This window comes from Engystomops pustulosus, chromosome 11 (assembly GCF_040894005.1).
Source record: "Engystomops pustulosus chromosome 11, aEngPut4.maternal, whole genome shotgun sequence".
Classification (NCBI taxonomy): Eukaryota; Metazoa; Chordata; class Amphibia; order Anura; family Leptodactylidae; genus Engystomops; species Engystomops pustulosus.
The window spans coordinates 83536965-83559651 of record NC_092421.1 but is presented as its reverse complement, the minus strand read 5'-3'; the positions used below and the strand labels follow the sequence as shown (position 1 = coordinate 83559651).

The following is a 22687-nucleotide window of genomic DNA, read 5'->3' as shown; positions in this document are numbered from 1 at the left end:
AAATAAAGCATCCAGATACTTCACCAGAGGTCACAGGGGGCAGAGGTCCGTCTGTAACTCGGGGACCACTTATAAAGGGAACCTACCACCACATATCTACCTATAGATGTGCATGTGCAGTGGCTCCGGCTTCGGAGTACCGACTGCAAAGCCGCGGGTCTGCTGTTCTGCGCATGTGCAGATTGCTGGTTTTCTGCCAAATAAAAGTTATCAAAAGATTGTGGAGACATGAGGATTAGCCCTTAAAAGGGCTATCCTCATGTCCCATAAATTCACCTACCACCCAATCTACCTTTATAGTACTTGCCTAGACTAACATGTCAGGTCAGTTTTGTGTGGGATCTTCATAAGCACCACAAATGTGAGGGGAATTATTGTGCGGAAGCGCTTGATATTATCGCTGCCCCTAAGAGGCCTCTTGATGTATCTGGTGCCTCGCTGCTTGCCAGGTCCTGTCTGGAGTACAATTGTGCTATAACCTGTAGTAGTTCTGTAAAGTTTATAAAGTTCTTCACACCAGGATGGTCTTACATGAGGGGTGATTTGGGAGCTGGTAGACTCCCTTTAGTTATAGGAGTGAACTGTTCACTACATGCCACCTATTTACACATGTCTGTATTTATCTGTGTAAGGCTATATTCACACTGCCGTTGCCCGCCCGTACCGTACCGGGCAACGGCAGTGCACGGCAGTTTCTCCATAGGAATTAATGGCGCACGGCGCTGTACTATGGAGAAAGATAGGACAGGTCGCACGTGTGCTGCACCGTACCGCTCCCGTAGGGTGCCGTGCGCCCATTGACGTCTATGGAGGACGTATATCGGCCGTATATACGTCCTCCATACGTCAGTGTGAATGTAGCCTAACACTTTATATTGCTCTTGAGCCGGACATGACCGGACACGGAGCTTTCTCATCCGTATTAGCGATTACTGGTAACCTCCATAAACAACACCTTTCCATAGGAGACATAACAAATATTTCTACAAGGAACTGTCATCCTCTTCGGACCCTTCTACGTGTGCATTATCCTGAGGAAGGTCATTAATCAGTAACAGATTATGTGCGTATTCTGACACATACCCCTGCAGCTATGATACAATTTAGCACCTCGCCTTGTTACACTAAACCTCTCCTCTAATAAGCCTGAGGCAAGATTTTTTTCCCTTAAATGACACTAAAGGTGGATGAGGTACTATAAGTGAGCAGCACTAATACCATAATGGAGGGTTTCAGATTCACTGCCATTTTAAATCAATGATCTCCTCTCACCTTAGAAAAGCTCTTTAATGTGATAAAAGTATCTGCACAAAAGTCACGACCCCACTGCAGAGGGCAGGGTCCCAGCAAATGACCTCTATAGGGAGTCCCACTTCTCACTTTATAGACATACAAATTCAGGAACCATTGTTCTTACATTTCTGTTTTATTTAAATATAAGCACAAAATCATCTGACTATAGATGTAATAATGGGTCAGTATCTTTCTAATAAACATTGCATAAATCTATAGCACAAGTGACTACAAGAAGTCTTTCCTTCTCCACTTACTTTGGCTCTTATCATTCTCCCTCCTTCCTCATCTGCTTTTCATCTGCTGATGTCTTCTAACCAGCAAAATGAACATAAATTCATTGAGGTATTAGATTAAAGGGGTTGTCCAGTGATAGAAAAACATCGCTGCTGTCTTTCAAAAACGGCTCCTCTCTCGGTCATGGCTAGTGCCTGGAATTGCACATATTCCTATACTTTAGAGCTGCAATACCAACACAAACCATGGTCAGGCGTGGTGTTATTTGGGGAAGCAGGCAGCCATGTTTATCAACCTCAGGACAACCCCTTTAAGTAGAAGCTTTATGGAGAGGCAAGAGGGAGAATTGAGTGGACTGAAAACTAGGAGATGAGATAACAGATGTTTACAAGTCCTATACTTTTTGTTACACACTAGACTACTGATTCCTGGGGAGTGGTTGGATGGTTGTGTGTGGGGGGGGGGGGGGTTGTATAATAAAAATCTTATACTTACCTCCTCCAGTGCTCCCGTCCCACTACTGCCACGTGCCTTATACACATTGAAATTGATGCTATACCAGGCGCCCACCAGCGGGCGGCAGGAGCACTGGAGATTTTTAATTCTTGTGCTTGCCTTTGAAGGACAATGCAGCACTGCGGCTTCAATAGGGTTGTCTGTCTGTGCTATGGTGGTGAGGGGGATACGGCCACTGCTGCCAGACCATGGCTGAGCAGTGACATGCCATATACAGGCTTGTAAATACAACATGTTATGGCTTAGCCACTGATACACTGCAGCAGTCATCTGCCACAAACACAATAAAACCTAGAAAAGTTCCTTTAAGATGCAAAGAGGGACAGGTGGTGGTATCTATGGCAGTTAATCTGGGGGAATTTTAGGCCCCTTCCACACTAGCGTTGCATTTCACGTCAGGGTGCAATGCGTGAAAAACTGACATTTTTGGCTGCGTTTTTGTTCCATTGTTCCTTGGAGTCATTAGCGTTTTTGCGTTTTTCACGCGCATGTTGTTCGCGTTTTTTTGCATTTTCAGTGCGTTTTTCATGCGCGTTTTTTAAGTCAATGGGAATTTTTCAAAGGGACCATGGTTCGGGAATAAAATGTTTTATTTAATTGAAAAAGAATGTCTTCTGATAAGTTATCAGATGTATGCAAACATCTACAATCTATTCTTCACTGTTCCGCGTGTATATTATCTCCCGACAAGTTAGCAGATGTGAAGAACAATATAAATGTGTGAAGAACACATTGCAGATGTTTCCATACATCTGCAATGTCTTCTTCACACATATATATTGTTCTTCACATACTATTTTGTTCGCACCGTTCCACACGTATCTCCCGAAAAGTAAGCAGATGTGCCGAACATCTGTAATCTATTCTTCACTGTGTTCTTTACTGTGTTTTTCACTTAATGGACACCTGTCATCAGGTCTGTGTCACTAGTCCTGTCACCACTACCTGTTGGAGCAGCTCACAAGGATCCCATCCCAGCCTTTATCTAGTTATTTCATACATTAATCATTATAAAATCATCTATTCTTTATCATGTAAATGAGGCTGGTCACATGGTCAGAGGCAGTGATGTCACCGCTGTTACCGCTCCCCTCTCCTCCCCCTGCTCATGTCTGTATGTAATGTATAGTAAAGCATGGCTAGTGTGTGTGCTGCATCTGCTGACATGCTGCATCCTCCTAATATACAGGTGAGAGACACAGACATCAGCTACACATGAATCTGACATGTTCTGCTGTAACATGGCTGCAGCCTGGGGCTGCTGTATCTCTCCTATACACACACACACATGCACACACAGGCTGCAGGGGGCGTGGCCACCAGCACCAGGAAGCACATCATTATACAGCCTCACAGCATTATACAGGCTGTCAGTCATGCACTGTGGGTGTGGCTGTGCCTCCAACTCATGAATAGAGTGGACAGCTTGAATATGCTAATGCTTCATTGGACATTTCACAGGTCATTTGAATACAGCTTTAGGACCTCATTGCTTAGGTTTACAGGCATGTAGAGGGACAATGAAGGGATAGAGGCAATGCTCTCTAATGGCAGTTTATGAAAATATATTTAGTTTAGGGGGGTTATTTTGCATGACGGGTTCTCTTTAAATGATCCTGTGTTCACTGTTTTTATTCTATTCTTCACTGTGTTTTTTTAATTAAATGCTCGATCTCGAGCAGGGGAATTATTCATGTCACCTAGAAACCCATCCATTTAAAACGCATTGCACTCGCATTGCACTTGCAATGCTTGCGAGTGCAATGCATTTTTGATGCGTCTCCATAGACTTGAATGGGGTGGGAAAAACGTGCGTGAAGCGCAAAAGTAGAGCATGCTGCGATTTTGACGCGCGTCAAAACAAACGCAAGCACGCGTGTGAAAAACAACGCAAATGAGGAAAGAATGGGACAGAGTGAATTGCAAGTTCAAAACGCTAGTGTGGAAGGGGCCTTAGGCGTATATGTAGACTGCACCTGTGGTAGACTTATTGGGACAATCTGGGAGCAGAGCATATAAATGAAGGCATTAGGTATTATCCTGGCATGTAGGCACTAAAAAACGAACATGTAAGGAGATGACAAGGACTAAGGAGCGAGCTAAGCAAAAGCATCTGAGACTTGCAGTGTAATGGGGAATGTATCTCTGGCATTGCGGGCACATCGTTGTCTGGCACTATGAAGGCATCTGTGGTAGCAATGGCATGTTAAAGACACTTTGGTGGGCATTGGGGACAGGTGATACAGGTTCTTTAGTGGTTCTGGGGGCCTATAAGGCAATACAGTATAAGAACATCTGTGGAAGGTAGTAGGAATGAAATAGAATGTGATGGACAATATGGATGGGCGCGTGGCCAGTACTACTGGGTATCTCAGGGGTAGGAGCACTTATTCATATACGACATTTTGTAAAGTCTTTATTAATTTAATCTCATGTGACCCACTGAACGGTGACATAAAAGTGACAAGTCACAATGAAACAATGTTTGGAGCCGACTATGTGATATCTATGTCTAATGCTGCTTTACAAGCGTACTCCGGGTCAGTCACATTATCTCTACTAGCATGTGTGTGAAGATGTTCTGCTTTGGGAAGCACAGTGGGGTCTCTCAAAAAATTCCTGGCTCTCCTTCAGCAACAGTGACAATTCTAAGAGACCTTTATTCCCTTTCTATCCCCAGAAGTCACATCATGGACAGTTTACATTTCTGAAAATAGTACTGCAGTGGTGATCTATACCAACACTATAAGGGTGCTGCAGAGTGTGTTATGTGTCACCTGGAGGTATGAGTATGATTTGTATGGTACATTAATATTTCATATACGGTAATTTTTAAAAAAATTACATTTATGTCCTTAATTAATAGTTTCGGTGTTGTGTACATTTTACTATTGAAGGGTTATTTCTGAAGGAACAGCATCTCAATCTACCGTAATCTTCTTAGATGCTATGCTCTTGTTTAACTGCAGCATCTAAGAGATTAAACGGTCCTGAATACAGTTCTCTTCAGATGTAGCAGGATTTACATCTGCACAATCACCATTCAGGACACACGGCGTACCTGGACAAATGCCGGGGCCCATAGATGCTTGGGAGAGGGGGGGGGCCTTCACGGTCGCATCTCCCCCCTTGCAGTCGGAAGAGAGGGTCTGGGTGCTGGCGCCGGCAGTTAGTGACAGGGGGCACAGACACTGGAATATTACCTGAAATACGGCCATAAAATCAGAGAAATTAATTGCATCTGCAACTTTAAGACACAGATGCTATTGACAAGCGGACCTCATGTCAGCATGCGTCTCTGCACTGAACAAGCTGCCGGCTGCTGACAGAAGAGTCGGATGAAGAGGACAATGGAAGCCATTGGACCTAAGGTGAGTATAACTTTCCTTATTTTGTTTACTGGCCACATTAATTATATACATATACAAGCTGTATGTGGGAAATCTGCATGTGGATGAACTGGGTATAATTAATCCATGAAAGGGCTGTATGTAATTAACCCATGCAGGGTGTGTATATAATAATTCCATGGGGATTCATAATGCACATTCACATCTTGAGACATCAACAAGTTAACATGTTTAGGAATATAGATATTTAGATTGCTGATAATGTTTATTTTCTATTCAGGTGTGTACATAGGTTACTGAATATTGAGGGTGCTTTCACATGTGGAGTTTACATGGCGTTTTGAAATAGAATAGAACAGCTGAGGAGAATGTTTAATGACATTGCTGTTAAAGGAAACCTACCACTACGGATCTACCTATTAAGGAGCTAGCACCGATCGCGGGTGTTTTCACAGCGATGGCTGCCGGCAAAGCTGCCGGCAGCCTCAAAAAGATAGCGGCGCATGGTAGCCTCGGGTCTTCCGAAGACCCGAGGCTATTTCGTTTTAACCCCTTCATTACAATGTGCTGATAGCACATTGTAATGAATGAGGAAAATCCCCATATACTGCCATACTGTAGTATGGCAGTATATGGTAGGATCGATCAGACAACCTAGGGTTAAAGTACCCTAGGAGTCTGAAAAATAGTAAAAATAAAAAAAGTTTAAAAAAAAAATTATAATAAAAAACCCCTAAAATTTCAAATCACCCGCCCTTGGGTGAAAGACGTAATATCCAAGCCCACAAGAAAATGGCGCAAATGCGTTTTTTCACCACTTTCACTGCATTTGGAATTTTTTTCCCACTTCCGAGTACATGGCGTGGAATATTTAATACCATCACTATGAAGTGCAATTTGTTACGCAGAAAGCAAGCCGTCAAACAGCTCTTTACGTGTAAAAATAAAAAAAGTTATAGATTTTTGAAGGTGGAAAATGGACATGAAAAAACAGGAAAGGGCCCGGTCCTTAACCGGTTAATCAGGGTAATATACAAACTTCTAAAAAGGTTTTCCATTAACATTTGCATTTCCAAAACGCAATGCTACCTAAATGTTAACTCATGTGTCAACAATTTGTTAACATTGTGTTGGTTGACAAAACACTGTTTAACTGTTTATACTGGCATTAACATTGCTTCAACATTGCGTTTTGTAAACACAAATGTTAACAGCAATGTAATTAGTGCACAGTGTGACAGCACCCTAAAGGCTATGAGCTCCAGTGCATCTAAAATTAAAAACCAAATTGGAATTTATTGTAAAATTCAATTAATTAACATATCCTATTGTTTTGTGGCAATGCAGACCTATGTGCCTCCATGATTAAGGAACAAAAATAAACGGCATGCAGTCAATATACTGCTGCAGTAATATATACAGTATGCACATAGGAAATCGCTCTTGAATGCTGGCTCTGTCAGTAAGAGGGAGCATCTCTACACCTCGACCCTGAAAATCTTTATGTATGTAAATTGTAAACATATGGAATGGGTTTCTGTACTTTGACAAAATTAGTTATATAGTTTTCAGAAAATAAAGCAAATGTTATTGCATTGCAAGTTTAGAAAGTTCACATATTTCCTCAAACATAAGCTGTGTTACACCACATTGTGCAGATCTGTATGGAAGAAAATAATACCCTAATAATATGGTGGGAGTCAGGTATCAGAGAGGTTCTCCTGCTGTGCGCCTTCACATCTCAGCTCCCATCTTACAAGATCAGAGGTTAGAAAAATACAGATGTAAATCTCTACGTAAATCCAAAACAGCACATTTTTTTCGTTGGCTACAATGTATCAGTGTATATGAAATATATCAACATAAAATCCAGACTGGTAAACACGCAGAGAATTGTCTGCAAACATACAGCTGTCAGGTGTATTAAAGGGGTTGCACCAAATTAACAAGTTATTACCGTCTGCTGGGACCCTTGCCAGTCACATGACCCACAGAAAACTGGAGTACATGGGCTACGTTGGCAATGGGTGGAGTAGCAGAAGTGGTTTAGGTGTGGCAGAGAGCATGGAGTGCTGTGGATGTCCCCTTGGCGTCATTGGGGGGTCCCAGTAGATAGACCCTCACCAATCACATTGTTATCTCCTATTCTTCTGATATAATGAGATAATTTGCAAATTTTGTAAAAAAAAAAAAACTTTAAATACATGGGGTTCTTCAGCCTTTGTATGTGACAGGATAGTACATTCATGCCCATTGCCTGGACCCGGACTCCCAGCATAGCAGTCATCTATGATGCTGCGATTCCCTGACTCCCTCAGTATCTGCTGTGCTGTACTGTAATCATGGTCTCAGTATAGAACAGCAGTCTTCCAAGGCATTATACATGACTATGATAGTGTCCAGTCCAAGATCACGGCTGACACACTGCCATTTGGGTGAATATGTGTGGAGCTTCATCAGGTTTTAATAGGAGCTTCTGACGTAGATTTAGTTAAAAATCATATTACAAAAAGTCTGCAGGAAACTATTGAAAGAAATAGTTCTATCTACGGAACGGAAACCCATCAGACCACTGTATAGTAAATGTATTTGGTCTACATTGGGGTGTATTGCTAGATGATTTTATGGGCTCTAGAATCCCCCTAATTGTCAGTAATATGTCATCTATTCAGATCCTTCCAACAGAATCTATTCCCCTAGAACAGCGATGGCGAACCTTTTAGAGACCGAGTGCCCAAACTACAACCAAAATCCACTTATTTACCTCGAAGTGCCAACATGGCATTTCAAGCAGTAACTTATTGCTACCTGTTCTTCAACATCATCCAATTGTATTGGCTCTCCTAAGGCCACCAATGCAGTTGAAAGAAGGTGGGCACAGTCAGACCATCATTGTAGCTTCTCTCCAGGAAGAATGGTGGGTCCAGCACAATGACCTCCAAAGACAATGCAGTTCAGTCCACACCTTCTCACTTTTCCTGCAGTTTCAAACAGCCAGTGAAGTGTTGCTTTAAAATAGCAGCATCCCTCAAGTTGTTTGGGACTGCAGAAAGATTTGGTGAAATTGGGGTGATGGCCTGAGTGCCCACAGAAAGGGCTCTGAGTGCCACCTCTGGCACCCGTGCCATAGGTTCGCCACCACTGCCCTAGAATAAGAAGGTCACCTTTAAAGGAAACCTACCATTTAGAATGGCAGGGGTAAGCTGTAAGTACCGAGCACCAGCTCAGGGTGAGCTGGTGCCGGTACTTACTTTCGTTAGTGTTATAAATCGCGGTTTTAACACTTTTTAAACTTTAGGGCAGAAGGGGCTTCGGCGCTGCGCGCGACATCTCCGCTATTTCCTATGTAGGCGCGCGCACGATCTGCGCGCACGATCTGCCTCTTCTGCTCTGAAGTTTAAAAAGTGTTACAACTGCGATACCGCAATTTATAACACTAACGAAAGTAAGTACCGGCACCAGCTCACCCTGAGCTCACCCTGAGCTGGTGCTCGGTACTTACAGCTTACACCGACCATTCTAAATGGTAGGTTTCCTTTAAGGAAGAAGCACTTTTGAGAGCATTGCCTGCAGCAGAACTATTATCTACTTCATCATTAATAAAGAATTCCTTTGGAATAGTTTTGGACTCTTAAGTGGTTATCCGAGAGGCCTCCTTGCCTTTTCATTTCTACATTTTACCTGCCCATCTCAGACTTTTCTTCTCTGTGATTCTATTACCAAGACCTTAATCATCCTCTTATCACTGGGCTGTGACCAATGGCCCCAGGTAAAAATGCAGAATGTATCTACATCCTTCTCGGCGTAAATTCCCACACAACAGATTCTACATCACAACAGATGTCGCAGCGCTCGGTGTTCAACTAATTCTTTCTAAGAACAGCATAAGAAGAACTCAAAAAGCAACAAACCTGATTTATGGAGAAACTCTTCTGCTGTACCGTGTTTTTACAAGGAAATCTACCACCAAAATCAATCCTGATAAACCAGGGACATTACTCATAGATCCAGGCACCGGGACTGTGGGATCTTCTTATATGTGTTATCCATGGCCTCCATCCTTCTAAAATCAACTTTTAAAATTGTGCTAATGAGAGCTACCTGAGTCCCTCAGTGAAGTAGCTTCAAAGGCTGTTACCCTGTCAACCTCTTCTTGCTGTATTCTCTCACAACAACAGCACACAGTAAAAGGATAAATGCAGAGGAAGCGGGGGATGGGGGGGGGGGTGTAAAACAGTGTAACAGCCTGTGAAGCTACAGCATGGACTCATTAGTATAACTTTAAAAGTTGATTTTAGAAGGCGGGAGGCCATGGATAACACATATAAGAAGATACCACAGTCCCGGTGCCTGGATCTATGAGGAATGTCCCTAGATTATCATAATGGATTTTCATGGTACATTTGGTTAATTCTCACACCTATGCATCACTATGGGTTATAAACATAAACTATTTATGTATTGAGTTTAATAGTTTCTCTACTTAGCATTAAATATTGCAAACTCAATGAATATTTTCCTTTAAATCTGTAATACGGCTCTGCTACATTACAAGTCCAGGTAGATACCTAGTGTACTTTTATATTTAAGTTCTTGCTGATAACATAACTGCTGTGTAGCCATTACTCTGTTTATATACTGCTGCTGAAAGCTGCTGATGTTCTCTCTTGTCTCACCCCCTAAGAAGACTACACAATGAATCTGATGCTTTGGGGTCTTGATAGAAATGCTGTGATGAGATGTTCAACTGGTAACAAGAAAAACAGGAAGAGAAGATGGTGACATCCCCATCTAGTGTCACTTCATAGCTTTTCATTGTTACCCCTCCTGACTTTGTGTGCTTCCTTTGTAATTACTAAAAGAAAGTTATCAACAAACTGACAACTGGGTGCTGCTATTTGTCTAATAAGGGGACAGAATGGACCCAGGAGTAGATTAAGACCCTGGGGGGGGATGTATTAACGCACTTGCGCCACAACTCTGGTGGTTTTGGTGGTTTCAGGCGTGGCTTGGCCTAAAAGGGGGCGGGGCCTATTTGCAAGTTCCATGTGCCAAAAATTGTGGCGCAGAGTTTAGACCACTTTAAAGTAGGTCTAAACTGGAAACCGACTGATCGTGCACCAGATTCAGTTTAGTGGAGGAAAATGGGAATTATTCTCACCGTTAATTCGGTTTCCATTAGTCCACCATGACGGCCCACCTGGAGGTTGACCCCTTGACCTCTGTAGGGACAGGAAGCAGAGAGGTTAAATTCCCCCCCCCTTGCACTCACATACCAGTGTCTTCCAAATAATAACACCGGCAGTGAATGCAACCCCTTTATTGCATGTTAATTTCACATACACTATAATACAACAATATATCATTATAGCATAACAATATATATATATATACATATATTTCTAGGGGTGGGAAAAAATACATGGGCCGTCATGGTGGACTAATGGAAACCGAATTAACGGTGAGAATAATTCCCATTTTCCATATCGTCCCCCATGACGGCCCACCTGGAGATTTATCAAATAATTCCTTAGGGAGGGACTACAGCTTGCAAGACTTTTCTACCAAAGTCTAATTCTTTGGTATTCTGGACATTCAGTCTGTAATGTTTGGCAAAGGTCAATTGGCTCGACCAGGTGGCAGCCCTGCATATTTCCTCGATGGAAGCGCCCCTCTTTTCTGCCCATGTGGCAGCCATAGCTCTGGTTGAATGGGCTCTGACTCGCTCAGGAATAGTCAGATTCTGGGATTCATATGCTCCTTTGATGACCAGCTGAATCCATCTGGCGATAGAGGCTTTGGATGCCTTCTTTCCTTTGTTCTTGTTGCCGAACTGAAGGAGAATGTTGGAATCTTGGCGCCATGATTCCGTGTTTTTTATATAATGTAGTAAGATTCTTCTCACATCCAAGGAATGCCAAGTAGCTTCTTTTGGAGATTTTGGATCCTGAAAAAACGATGGAAGGAAAATTTCTTGATTTCGATGAAACTCTGAAGAAACTTTGGGAACAAAAGTTTTATCAAGCCTTAAAGTAACTCTATCCTCAGAGATTCTCAAGTATGGCTCTCTAATTGACAACGCCTGAATCTCCCCTAACCTTCTAGCGGATGTTATAGCTATTAGGAAGGTCAATTTTTGGGTCAAGTCTTTTATGTTAGCATCTTCTATTGGCTCAAATGGTGGCCCAGTAAGGTAATTAAGTACTAAAGAAAGGTCCCATGATGGGATTTTCTGTATATAATTTGGTCTCAGTCTGGATGTGGCTTTCACAAACCTGCTGATCCATCTGTTATCGGCCAAGGGATGATCAAAGAACGCGCTTAGAGCTGAAATCTGGACTTTGAGGGTACTGGTCTTCAACCCTTTGTCAAATCCGGACTGCAGGAAGTCTAGGATCTGAGAGATATTCGGAGATGTTTGGTTAGGTTGACTTGAACCACAAAATGACATAAACTTTTTCCATATTTTATTATAAATAGCAAAGGTGACTGGTTTACGACTTGCTTTCATGGTGGTTATTACCTTGTCTGAAAGACCTCTGGACCTTAGTAATGACCTTTCAGGATCCAGGCCGAGAGACTGAGAGACCGTGGGTTTGGGTGATAGATGGGACCTTGGGATAGGAGATCTTTTCTGACAGGCAGAAGTATCGGTTCCGCTAGGGCCATTTCTTTTAGGGCTGGGAACCAGTTCTTTTTCGGCCAGTATGGCACTATTAGGATTACAGTAGCCTTGTCTGCCCGAATCTTTTGTATGACTCTGGAAATCACTGGAATAGGAGGAAAGGCATACATAAGAGGAGCGTCCCAAACCTGATTGAATGCGTCCATCTGAAGGCCTAACCCGGTGCTGTCCAGCGAGTAGAAATTTTTTACTCTGGAATTGGTCTTGGTAGCAAATAAATCTATCGTCGGATGACCCCAAACCTTGGTTATTTCTTGGAATACATTGTCGTTCAGACACCACTCGTTTTGATCTAGGTGATTCCGGCTCAGGAAATCCGCCACCTTGTTGTCTTCTCCTCTTAGATGGATCGCTTTCAACGAGAGGATATATTTTTCTGCCCAGCAAAAAATCTTTTCCGATAACTCCAGGAGATCTTTGCTTCTTGTGCCCCCTTGATGCTTCAAGTAAGCCACTGTTGTTATATTGTCTGAATAGACTTTCACATGATGTCCTCTGAGTTCTGAGGCACTGTTTTTCAAGGTCTCCCATACCGCTCTTAGTTCTCGGTAATTCGAGGACCGATTTTGAATGGAGACAGTCCACCGACCCTGAAGAAGTTTGTCTCCTAGATTTGCACCCCAACCTGTCCAACTGGCATCTGTTTGGATTACTTTGATTGGCCATGGATGCCAAGGTATTCCTTTCATTAAATGTGACATTTCTGTCCACCAATTCAGGAACATTTTGACTCTTGGAGGTAGTTGGATACTCTGGTCTAGATGGTGGGAGTTCTTGTCCCAAACCTCTAAAATCCAGCACTGGAATCTTCGAGTATGACTTTGACTCCATTGAACAGATTGTATGCAAGCCGTCATCTGCCCCAACATTCTCATGGCTTCTCTTATTGTGCAACAGTCTTGTTGTTGGAAGTGGTGTATCTTCTGAATGAGTCTGTCCCTTTTTTCGGGAGGAAGAAATGACATCTGTAAGGATGTGCTTAGAAGTGTGCCTAGGAATATTGTGTTTTTGCTGGGTGTCAGTTTTGATTTCTCTCAGTTTATGCACCAGCCTAGTTGTTGCAGGGTAGTAATCGTCAGATTCCTGTGTTGTATAAGTTCCTGTTCTGTCTGACCAATTATCAGTAGGTCGTCCAGGTATGGAATCACCGCCACTTTCTTGGATCTCAAAAATGCCACTACTTCTATCATGATTTTTGAAAAGGTCCTTGGGGCAGACGAGATCCCGAACGGGAGAGCTTTGTACTGAAAACAAGCTGTGTTTCCCTCCGGAGTGACTACTGCAAATCTGAGGAATTTCTGAGATGGTGGATAGATTGGTACATGGTAGTATGCGTCCTTTAGGTCGATGGTACATAAGAACGCATTTGGCGGAATTAATGGGGTGGCTGAGCATATAGTTTCCATCTTGAACCTCCTGTAAAGAATATGCTTGTTCAGATTTTTGAGATTGAAGATTAGACGGAATAATCCATTTGGCTTGGTTATGAGAAATAAAGGAGAATAATGACCTTTCCCCTGTGATTGTCTGGGTACTGGAGATATCACATCCATGGTCTTCAGCTTCAGAACCTCCTGCCATAAGCTGGTGGTTAGTGATTGCGACGGCTGCTTTGTTATTATGAAGTTGTTGGGAGGAAGAGAAGTCAGTTCTAACTTGTAACCGTCTAGTAGAATCCCTAAGACCCATGGGTTTGAGGTTATTTGGGTCTAATGGTGACGGAAATGGAGCAGTCTTCCTCCCACTCTGGCGTCATTGTTTCCTAAAGTTAGATGTTGAGTTACTGGAGCTGAGTAGGAATCCTCTTCCTCTTCCACCTTTGGGATGACTCCATCTACCTTGTTTGCCTTTACCTCTGTACGGAAACTTCTTCTCTTTTGGGTCACGAAAGGATTGTTTCCTTTGACCTGTTCTCGTTTCAGGAAACCCTTTTTTACAATCCGCCGCTCTCTCCAGAATGGCGTCTAATTCTGCCCCAAATACATATTCACCCTGGAAGGGAAGACTACATAGTTTGGCTTTTGATCTGCAATCGCCACTCCACTGTCTTAACCAAATGGCACGTCTTACTGAATTTGACAAGGCACTTTCTTTTGCGCTGAATCTTACTCCCTCTGCCGAGGCATCTGCAATAAAGGCTGTAGCAGATTTTAACATAGGAATAGTATCCAGCAGCATCTCTCTTGAGGTGCCAGTTTTTATGTGGTTCTCTAATTCAGATAGCCAGAAAAAGAGAGTACGGGAAACAGAAGTCGTAGCTATATTCACCTTTAAATTAAGCATGGCGGCTTCCCATGCTTTTTTCAATAAACTATCAGCTTTTCTATCCATCGGGTCTTTAAGCTGAATGGCGTCTTCAAATGGAAGATCAGTCTTCTTCGTGATTTTAGTCACCTGGACATCTACTTTGGGTGTAGCATTCCAGTTCTTTACTTCCTCTTCATCAAATATCAGACGATTTTTGAAATCTTTAGAAACAGAAATTCTATTTTCAGGCTCTCTCCATTCCTCCAATATCAATTCCTTAAGTGTATTGTTTATTGGAAACACTCTTTTCTTTTTCGCTTTAAGTATGCCAAATAGTTCATCCTGTACAGATTTTGCCTCCTCAATGTCTTCAATTTTTAACGTATCTCTGACTGCTTTAAGTAATGCATCAAGATTTTCTGATGCGAATAGGTATTTCGACTCCATCTTAGTAGCCGCTATAGACTGAGAAACATCCATGTCTAAGGAAAAGGATGTACTAGCTTCCTCTGATTCAGCTTCAGACTCAGAATAGGATTCCATCACCCTGGGTCTCTTAGGTGGTACTATTTGGGGAATAATGGAAGCCACAGAAGCCGCCACAGATGTCTGGACTTCTCCCTTAATGAATGATCTCATCTCTTCCATAAAGGAGTATTTCTCTTCTTTGAGTAGACTGTCTAAACATTCTTTGCATACAGGTTTCTTGTAGTTACTTAAGAGCTTATTGAAACACATATTACATCTGCGTGATTGTGCCTTCTTTTTCTCTAGCTCTTTTGTTTTCTCCTTCTCTTTAGATTCCTACCAAAAAGAAGGAGAACAAAACCAGGTTTTGTAGATAGGCTACATGTAATGTGGAATTAAGAAATCCCAAACATACTAGACACCCCGAAACCACTCACAGGAGCTATAGGCGGGGGGTCTGATACAATGATGTCCATTGCTGAGGACTCGGAGCTGCCAATTGTAATCTATGCATAAACATAACAAACGTTAGAATGTGCAATTACATAGCCGCAGTACCATATAGATATATATGTGCTCACAATGGCTGACCTTATTAGCGTACATAAACGTGAAGGCTCAGCTAGAAATCCAGGCACCAGATCTATATTCTAAAAAGACAATGATTCTCCATTAAATTTATCTGAAGGAAAGCATACTCAATTATTAAGGTAATGTACCTGTTCCACGTAGCGTGCACGGCTGATGGCGACAGAAGCATAGACCTCAGATCAACGTGAGAGCCCGCTTGATATTTCAAACATACTCACGCCGGCTTCTCGTGTTCGCGATACGTCACTTCCGGTGCGACACTCTTTAGCCGGAAGTCGCCATCTTGGAACACCCGGAAGTGTTCCATTACACCTGCACGTGCCCGGGTGATGTTGGCTTCGCGGAGCCGTCAACAGAGCCGGTCGAAGGTCCCCTTCCAGGCAGGGGAAGGATGCGCTATGCACCGCTCGCGGCCCGGGACCAGGTAGGATGTAGGGACGCGTCCCGCACCTATACTCCCCCCTGACTGTCCCCCTGGAGGAGACGGGGAGAGCTCTCTCCACTCCCTGCCCTGTGTAGGGACAGGAAGACACTGGTATGTGAGTGCAAGGGGGGGGAATTTAACCTCTCTGCTTCCTGTCCCTACAGAGGTCAAGGGGTCAACCTCCAGGTGGGCCGTCATGGGGGACGATATGGAAAACCCTAGTCATTTTCTGCGCCAGATTTATCACTGTGTTAGGCTACATTCACACTACAGTATGGGAGACGTATATACGGCCGATGTATATACGGCCGATATACGCCCCCCATACACTTCTATGGGCTCACAGCCCTGTATGGGAGCGGTACGGTGCAGCACACGTGCGACACCGTACTGCTCCGTAGCCTGGGGAAAGATAGGACATGTCCTATCTTTCCCCGTATTACGGCGCCGTGCGCCATTAATTCCTATGGAGAGGGGCGGGGGTGAGCTGTGCTCACCTCCTCCTCCTTTCCCCGTGCTGCCGTGTGCCCGCCGTGCTACGGTGCGGCGGGCTCACAGCAGTGTGAATTTAGCCTTACAGTGATAAATCTGGCACAGAAAATGACTAGGGTTTTCCTCCACTAAACTGACAGAACCTGGGACACATTGATACACCCCCCCCCCTCAGTTGTATGAATATTATGGCCCCTACAGGTCTGGAATCACTTCCTACATCTTGGACTAGAATCAGCTTCTTGGGGAATGGAGAATGTGTCTCTTCTGATACTTTCAATCTGCGGTATCAGGACCTGTGGAGGATCATCCAAGGTCCTGAATGGGCTTTTGTGTACATGTGTATTGAGAGCAGGAACAGATGCACAAGGATTTCATGGGTGAAGGTCATTCTCAGTATTAAATTTGATAGGTGGTTTAGGTGCCCCATGGGCCCCCCTAGAAGGCTTGGTCCAGGGGCTACTGCCCAAATGGCCCATATTCTATTCCACTAATGACTGGACCTGGAACACTGATTGGGTCAGATTGTGTAGGATCAACAACCAAAACTGTAACATAAAGATGTCAATGTATTTATAATTGTGTATGTTCAATGTTAATTTTTAGGCTATTATTTACTCAAAGAAGGAATGTCAAGCAAGGTGACAGCTTTAACCCCTTAACGCTCTGCACCGTAGCTCTACGGCACAGAGGTTTAAGGGGTGTATGAAGAGGGCTCACGGGCTGAGTCCTCTTCATACAGAGGTGGGGATTGTTGCATATTGCAGCAAACCCCCACCGCTAATAACCGCGGTCGGTGCTTGCACCGATCGCGGCTATTAACCCTTTCAACGCCGCCGGCAAAGTCGCCGGCGGCGTTTAAAAGACGGCGGCGCGCCGCCATCTCTTTTACGATCGCCGCGCCCCGAACGTTTGACCCGAGACTATCTGGCATCTGCAGATTCGTTACAATGAGCCAGAGGCTCATTGTAATGAATGTGCTGCAAAAATGCCATATATTGCAATACAGAAGTATTGCAGTATATGGTAGGAGCGATCTGACCATCTAGGGTTAAAAAAATAGATGGTCTAAAAAATAGTGAAAAAAAAAATAAAAAAAAAAGTTGAAAAAATAAAAAAAATTAATAAAATATTAAAAGTTCAAATCACCCCCCTTTCCCTAGAACTGATATAAAACATAATAAACAGTAAAAATCACAGACACATTAGGTATTGCTGCGTCCCAAAATGCCCGATCTATCAAAATATAAAAACGGTTACGGGCGGCGGTGACCTCCGAGGCAGGAAATGGCGCCCAAATGTCCGAAATGCGACTTTTACACCTTTTTACATAACATAAAAAATGAAATAAAAAATGATCAAAATGTCGCACAGACCTCAGAATGGTAGCAATGAAAACGTCGCCTCATTTCGCAAAAAATGACCCCTCACACATCTCCGTGCGCCAAAGTATGAAAAAGTTATTAGCTTCAGAAGATGGCAAAAAATGTTTTTTCTTTTTTGTACACATTCGTTTAATTTTTGAAAATGTATTAAAACACAATAAAACCTATATAAATTTGGTATCACCGCGATCGCACCGAACCAAAGAATAAAGTAGGCGTGTTATTTGGAGTGAAGAGCACATGCTGTTTTTTTTTAATTTTTCCACATTTGGAATTTTTTTTCAGCTTCGCAGTACACGGCATGTTAAAATAAATAACATTACAGGAAAGTAAAATTTGTTACGCACAAAATAAGCCCTCACACAGGTCTGTACACGTAAAAATGAAAAAGTTATGGATTTTTGAAGTTGGAGAGCGAGAAATGAGCCGAAAAACCCTGCGTCCTTAAGGGGTTAAAGGAAATCTACCACCAAAATCCACCATGATAAAGCAGGGGCACAGTGACTGTGGTAATCTAATATTTGTTGGACCTATATTTATGGCCTCCTTTCTACCAAAATTAGCTTTTACGATTATGCTAATGAGCTTGAGGCCCTAGCCTACACCTAGCCCCTCTGTGTTCTGGCTTTAAAGGCTATTACACTGGCTCACCCCCCCCCCCCCCTGCTCCCTCAGATTTGTACAGTGACTAGGAAATGGGGGAGGGTGAGACAAGTTAACAACCTATAAACCAAGATCACAGAGGGGATAGGGTAGTGCTCCGACTCATTAGCATAATTGTAAAAGTTGACTTTAGAAGGAAAGAGGCAATGGATAACAAATATAAGGAGATTACCACAGTCTATGAGAAGATTTGCTTCAAGGTGTGGGCAACTTGTAGGGGTCTTGCTAACTAATGTGTATGAACGAGAGACCTAATTTCTGGAGTATCCCTTCAACCTGACAGCAGAACTAATGAGAAGCTTTGTGTATCTGATCTCCCAGTCACATCACAGGCCTCCATCGTGTACATATGGGCGCAGCGGCCTTCCAGCTGCTGAGCTTTTGAACTATAGAGGTAAATGTGCAAATGAATCAACGTGGAGTGGAGATTGATCCATGTACAAAAGTCATTAAAGTAAATTCACACAAGGGTCTGGAGATCCCTCTCGTAGGACCACACAAGACACGTCCTGAGGCATAATATGTGCTGTGAAGAACGTACCTGCGTGTCACAAGGTTCCTTTCATGTAAAATACTCCAGTTAAACAATTAAAGGATCATATTTACTCTGCCATCTGCTGCGGGTCTCCTGTGAAACGCTCAGACACCTTCACTTGAGCCTCGCACTCCACACAAACAATTTTGTTGTAGTTACAAAATGACAGGAATGACCCTCATCTAATATATAAAACTGAGTGTATGTGTTCGTATGTATGTGTGTGTGCATGTATTATTGTATGTATGTATGTGTGTATGTATGTATTATTGTATGTATGTATGTGTGTATGTATGTATTATTGTATGTATGTATGTGTGTATGTATGTATTATTGTATGTATGTGTGTGTGCATGTATTATTGTATGTATGTATGTGTGTGTGTATGTATTAATGTATGTATGTATGTATGTATGTATGTGTGTATGTATTAATGTATGTATGTATGTATGTATGTGTGTATGTATTAATGTATGTATGTATGTATGTATGTGTGTGTGTATGTATTAATGTATGTATGTATGTATGTATGTGTGTGTGTATGTATTAATGTATGTATGTATGTATGTGTGCATGTATTAATGCATGTATGTATTATTGTATGTATGTGTGTGTGTATGTATTAATGTATGTATGTATGTATGTGTGCATGTATTAATGCATGTATGTGTGTGTATGTATTATTGTATGTATGTGTTTGTGTATGTATTAATGTATGTATGTATGTGTGTGTGTATGTATTATTGTATGTATTATTGTATGTATGTGTGTGTGTGTATGTATGTATGTGTGTGTATGTATTAATGTATGTATGTGTATGTATTTATGTATGTATGTGTGTGTATGTATTAATGTATGTATGTATGTGTGTGTATGTATGTGTGTGTACGTATTAATGTATGTATGTATGTGTGTGTACGTATGTCATAGATTTGGTTTTGAGCTGGAATTTTAACCCTGCGCTTTCCAAAATATTGTTATTAACCACTTATTAACCACTATATACAGGAGCCATTGTCTGCTGCTGCTGTAGTAGTTATAGCTGAGCTGGGATTGGTTTCTATTCTGCCACAGGTCATTAATATGAGCTCTGAGCTTTGATTGGTTACTATAGGCATTGAGTATAAGATGTATAGGGATACAGATATAGGGGTAGATTTATCAGAAACGTGTAAGGCAACACTGTTCCAGTTGTCCATAGAAACCTATGGCTAAAAATTTTATAAACAGCTGTGGAAAAATGAAACTTGAGCTCTGATTGGTTGCCATGGGCTACTAGAACAGAGATAGTCACGGTCAGAAACAGTTGGAGGCAGACAGAGAAAACCGGAGTGAGACAGACAGAGACAGTCATAGACTGAGACAGTCAGAGAAAGATGGAGACAAAGACAGTCAGAGACACTCAGAGACATAAAATGTCAGAAACAGAGACAGTCAGAGACAGAGGAGGTCACAGAGAATCAGAGTCAGAGACAGTCAAAGAAAACCAGAGTCAGAGACATTTAGAAAGAGACAGAGATAGTCAGAGACAGACAGAGATGGTCAGGGACAGACAGAGACATTCAGAGACAGACAGAGACAAGCAAAGATAGTTAGGGACAGACAGAGATAGTCACAGACAAACACAGACAGTCAGCGACAGAGAAGGTCACAGAGAATCAGAGTCAGAGACAGTCAGAGAAGAGCAGAGTCAGAGACATTCAGAAACAGACAGAGATAGTCAGAGACAGACAGAGGTAGTTAGGGACAGTGAGAGATTGTCAGAGACGAATAAAGACAGAGAAAGTGATAAACAGTCAGAGAAAATCGGAGTCAGAGAAAGTCAGCGACAGACAGAGACAGACAGAGATAGTCAGGGACATACAGAGCTAGTCAAAGACAAACACAGACAGTCAGAGAAAACCGGAATCAGACAAAGTCAGCAACAGACAGAGATAGTCAGAGACAGGCAGAGAGCGATAGTGTTAGTCAGACAAAGACAAACAAAGTCATACACAGTCGGAGACAGAGACAGTCAAAGACGTAAACAGTCAGAGACAGTCAGAGATAGAGACAGACAGAAAAAGTCAGAGACAGAAATGGTCAGAGACAGAGAGAGAGAGAGAGACAGAGAGAGAGAGAGAGACAGAGAGAGAGAGAGAGAGACGCATATAAAATAGCTAAGAGCAGTTATTTACTATCCCAGGCAACGCCGGGAGTTACAGCTAGTATTATATATATATTGTGGGGAATTGCTCTGGTAGTTCACAGGTAGCAGTGCAGGAAGCAGTGACACACGCAGGTTTAAAAGTCCAACTTAAGTGTTTATTCACACTTGCAAAACAGAACACAAATTCAGCCTTGGCTTAGGCACATGCAAAAACATTATAAAAGTAATTCCTGCCCGGCTAGGCGCTGTCTAATACATTTGGCGGACCCTAGCTATCCGGGTACCAGGCTGCCTGGCACACGCTCTTGGCCAGCAGCAAGACAGGAGACCCTCAGTTACCTTTGCTGTGAGAATGCAATCTCGCTTTCAGCTCTCCAGGTAGGGCCTCCCCTACTGCTTCTGGCCTGCAGACTAAATCAAGCTCTAACGAAGCCTGTGACCTGCACCTGTGGGCTATACAAAAGCCCAGGACCGAAGCCCGGGTGGAGTAGGAGTCCCACTACCAGCCTACCCCTACTCCATAATAAGCAGGCCCAGTACGGACATTACCAATGTGTCTGTGTTAGCTAGGCCAACACAGACAAAACAGACTATTCCTGCTTATCATGTCTGCATTAACCCTTGGGTTACTGCAGACAAACCCAGGGCTTTTACCACATGTATTTCATCTGCCTGTAGGACAGATAGCGGTTTTCCCACACAATACCTCTTACTTTCTCACAATATATACACTCTATAGCAGTACAAGGAGCACCTAGGGACACATGCAAGGTAAGCACTCCATGTGTCGCCATACAGTGCCACTATACAGATGCCATATTATAGAGGTACAGAATTATCCGCTAGAAGCAACATGTACCTCCGTTATAAGACTAATGTTCTAATTAAACATGGACATTTTTCATAAGCAACAGATGAAGAAAAAACTGTACACATTTTAGTTGACATGACTTGGTGTTAATTAATTGAACTGGAAAAATTATAATATCAGGTGTTTTGCGCATATCACTCTGGACAAATAACATTTATTATCGCCTTTCAAACAGAAAACTGGCAGAATTTCTTTTCCCCTTGCTGTGCCTCTTGCATGTTTCCAGCACTACCCTGCACCCAAATTAATAAATGCCCCCATAGTTAGGTCCACTGCTTTGAGTTTTTACAATACTGAGGAGATTAAAGTATCTCCTCCAATTAATGGGTAAGACTGCAGATAGGACATTATATAATGTACAATCTGCTCAGCTCCTCCTGCTCTATAACATGCTGCCTGCAAATAGGACACTATGTACAATCTGCTCAGCTCCTCCTGCTCTATAACATGCTGCCTACAGATAGAACACTATGTACAATCTGCTCTGCTCCTCCTGCTCTATAACATGCAACCTGAAGATAAGGTAGTATGAACAATCCGCTCCTCCTGCTCTGTAGCATGGTTCCTCTATATAGGACACCATGTAAAATCAGCTCCGCCCCTCTTGCTCTATAACACGCTGCCTATTTATAGGACGCTATACAATCTGACAGCTCCTCCTCCTCTATAAACATCTGCAGATTGTGATTAATTTTTCTCATAATGCTTTAAAATTATAACTAATGCTTGGACCTATTAAAGTTATCAAGAAATCACAAAAAAGCATTTCCCCCTATCTTTG

At 42.6% G+C, this 22687-nt stretch overlaps 1 long non-coding RNA gene across 1 annotated transcript in view; it reads right to left on the bottom strand.

The window, feature by feature from the left end:
• Positions 1 to 22687, bottom strand: part of LOC140105894 (uncharacterized) — a 46589-nt gene that overhangs the window by 1114 nt on the left and 22788 nt on the right. The window contains exon 2 of the long non-coding RNA XR_011850671.1: positions 5108 to 5249. This is a non-coding gene — a long non-coding RNA (uncharacterized lncRNA). The remainder of the gene's footprint in view (positions 1 to 5107; positions 5250 to 22687) is intronic.